The sequence below is a fragment of the Panicum virgatum genome, chromosome 2K (assembly GCF_016808335.1).
Source record: "Panicum virgatum strain AP13 chromosome 2K, P.virgatum_v5, whole genome shotgun sequence".
NCBI lineage: Eukaryota > Viridiplantae > Streptophyta > Magnoliopsida > Poales > Poaceae > Panicum > Panicum virgatum.
Genome location: NC_053137.1, coordinates 32,200,649 through 32,204,141, shown reverse-complemented (window position 1 = coordinate 32,204,141; position 3,493 = coordinate 32,200,649). Strand labels below are relative to the sequence as shown.

At 40.7% G+C, this 3,493-nt stretch overlaps 1 long non-coding RNA gene across 1 annotated transcript; it reads right to left on the bottom strand.

The window, feature by feature from the left end:
* Nucleotides 1-380: 380 nt before the first annotated feature.
* LOC120673382 lies at nucleotides 381-972 on the bottom strand. Its single transcript, XR_005674641.1, has 4 exons — nucleotides 917-972; nucleotides 724-815; nucleotides 546-645; nucleotides 381-433 (listed from the first exon to the last, which is right to left on the bottom strand). It is a non-coding gene; the product is annotated as an uncharacterized LOC120673382 (long non-coding RNA).
* Nucleotides 973-3,493: the final 2,521 nt, after the last annotated feature.

Sequence of the window (3,493 nt, the reverse complement as noted above, 5' to 3'; positions counted from 1 at the left end):
CTAGTACCTGCTGAAATGGTGCCTGTCCATTTGCTGCTTGCATCATTGATAGGAACTCTTGCCTAAGCTCTTCTTTATCAGCCTCCCTTGCCTTGTTAATTTCTTCAATTTGTCATGCATGTTCTCTCCTTTCAGCTTCCCTGTCAGCTTCCCATGTTGACATTTGTAGTTGTAGCTGCCCAAATGATTCCATGAGCTCGACGCGTTCCTGATGCTATTGCTCCTCCATACGAATTTGTTCCTGGCGATCCGCATTCAACAGCTGCCTTCTAGTTGGGTTTTTTGCCAGGTACCCATTACCATGCAACTTGGTTGATTTGCACTCTGTGACTGCCTTATATGCCTTCTGGAAAATTTCATTCTTTTCCTTTTGGGTAACAAAGTTTTCCTCTGCATTTGATTCTGCCTCAGTAATAAGGCTGCTTGCTTTGTCCTAACATTTACAAGGCATAGATGGAGGAGTTAGTTGAACAAGAAATTGCATGCATTCTATATTTACATGGACTATAAATAGTAATGTATGTACAAATTCATTGAGAACTCACGTAGACATCCCTAGATTCTTGGTCTTTCCAGTGCCCATCCTTTGTGTGAGTTATAAACCAAAGTTCCATATCATTGGGCTCATCACCACTTTCTGGGTCTCTCTGATATGCCAAGAACATAATAAATTAGTAATTCATCCTGCAAGAAAGTTTGTAGATGTGCTTCTCCACTTATTACCTTCTCATAGCTGCGCTGAGCATAAGGCTTAGAGCCTGACAAATGTCTGGTCCTTTGTTGGGCTCGAATCCCATAATTTTGTATGCTCTTTGCTTATAGAATGTCAAGATTTCAACAATAATCTTAATGACTCAGACATAGCCATTTGTATGAAATTGGTATTGTTCAGTAATAGTAACAATATGGAACAAACCTGGAATTTTGCAGTCCTAAAATACTTCAATAGATAGTGCCAATCAAAAATATCTAATTCTTCAGGCTTATGTAACATTCTCTGGTGGTAGCTGTTGCATGCCTTGGCCGTAGCACTGAAAGTTGAACGCTCCATAGAAATGTCCCATATTATTCTCCTTGAATGATCATTATCCTCAATGTCCCACCTAGCCTGTTATATAATTACAAGAACATGCAAATACTATGTGAGTTGTTACGTTAGTTTAAAATTGAAATGTATACACAAGCAAAGATTTTGATTACCAATATATCAGATGCTATTGACTCTTTTACATCTTCATGGACATGTTTCCACGTTTTCACTCCAATGAGTGGCGCCATTTTCCTTGTAAACATTACTATTTCATCAACGAATGAGCGGTAGTTATCACCTACCCGTCCTCCAAGTCTGGAGAAGTCAACTTTCATCTTCTGATTGCCCCCCTGATTCTCTTGGAGATTGCTTTCAAGCCTTTTAGGGGACCACGTCCTCATTTCTGCCCATTTTCTGAGCCTATTCCATGGGAACAAAATGTAATTAAACGACATAATATGCATACACAATTAATTCCTAATAAACACAAGTTACCATTTCCTTGCCCCTGTGTCCAACGCCTAGCATGAGATGGTGGCTGCACTGGAGGTGTTGGGTTGCTGTCTTGATTGGATTGTATATGAATGGTAGGATTCAAATACGCATCTGCAGACAATTTTGTCATATGATGAGCTAGCATAGTTTGAAGTCTGACAAAGAATGGTAATTTGTTTAACAATTAGGAGAGGGATATTACTGATGTCATCAAGTTTTCCTTCAACCCCCAACCATTCTTTATATGTCTTGATTGTGTCCTCCCTGTATATGTCTTGATACTCTGAAAAAGGATCCATAATATCAGTCATGAGTGAATTGCAAAATCCATGTGTGTGTGTGTGTGTATATATATATATATATATAGGGCTTTACCATAACTCACCCATGGCTTGGTTCCTTGTATGCATATAAGCTAGCCAATTTTTGTATGCATCTAATTCAGATTCTTGCACTTCTTCTTCTTCATCATGATCTGAGGAATCTCTATTGGATTTTATTGGTGTTATGGCCACAGAAGGGTCTGCTATTGGATTCTTCGACAAAACTGTTCTGACCTCCCTCTCTTCTTCGTTACTCTTTATCATTCTTTCTACAACAAAATCGAACTCGATCTCATTAAATGTTGCTTTCGCAGGAGCTTCAGCACTTCTCTTCTTGGAGTACATGTAGTCCCTAGACCGATACCCCAATTTTGATTTCATTGTTGTTAAGTTACCAATCGTGATTTGACCCACGTAAGCTCTATATGTCTTAACACGTTCTTGTCCCTCCTCACTGCCCTTTCAAATGACATGCATGATCCATCTATCATTTGTTCTGCGCATTCATCGATGTCATTTCAATTATTTTCAGTAATTTGCAGTAAATCGCGTGCACAAATACATGAAATCTAGGGTAGCAGTGCCTGCATAAATGCATTAAATCTAGGGTGGCAGTAGCAGGGTATGATCGAACGCGGAAACAGCATACCTGGTGTTGGTCTCGTCCTGAGACGAAGGTAGCAAATTTTCTGGATATTGGGCGTCGTCGCGTGCATCTTCGTCGGCCGAATGTTGTGATGCTCTTTGGGATGAAGGTGATCCAAAGAGTGAAGTCGTCGCCCTAGGCCTGGTGGAGATGAGAGGTTCATCAGTCACCCTACCAGAAGTTGGTATGAACATTGGAGGTAGCATCGCCGACGCTAGCGCAGGTGTGTACAGTGTTTTCGATGAGGAAGGGGTCCCCCTTGCCGCCTCACTGGACGTCGGCATCCTCTTCGCCTGCGTGGTGGAAGGCAAGAACCAACTTGGCGGCGCCTGTTGTCGACTATCCCTAACTGACCGATCTAGATTGGTTTTGCGAGGGGATTAGGGAGGGAAAGACGCACGAGTAGTAGTCAAATAACGCGGCGTTTCGCAACAATGTGGGTCCAGTGATGGTAGCGCGGTAGTTTGGCACTTTCTAAAAAATTTCAGATTGAAAAACTAGTGCCACTTTCCAAATCACTGGCTACAAAATTTTCGGAACGCTTGGCGTATTTGAGGAGTGCGTTTTTGTGTGTCCCGCTGACTTGCGGGTCCCACTCGATTTAATTTATATTTGTAAAGATGATTGATTGAACTTAATCGAGTTTTATTAATAATGTTTCTATATAAATTAAACTAGTTAACTATTTAACTGAACCCAGATCACACAAGATCATCTAGAATAACAAGATCATCCAGAATAACATTCTTCTAGATCACACAAGATCATACAGATAGACAGTACCAGAATAACATGCATCACAAAAATTAAGTACTAGAGTAATATGCATCACACAAATAAAGTAACCAACTAAGGATAGGCAACCAGTGTATATGATATATGAGGATTGAGTTTACAAATAGGCTTCCCGAGCCACGAGGACACCACACTAATTAAGGATCACAAACATGATCCACATCGACACAAGTTCAGAGACACATCGACCAAAGACACAACTTC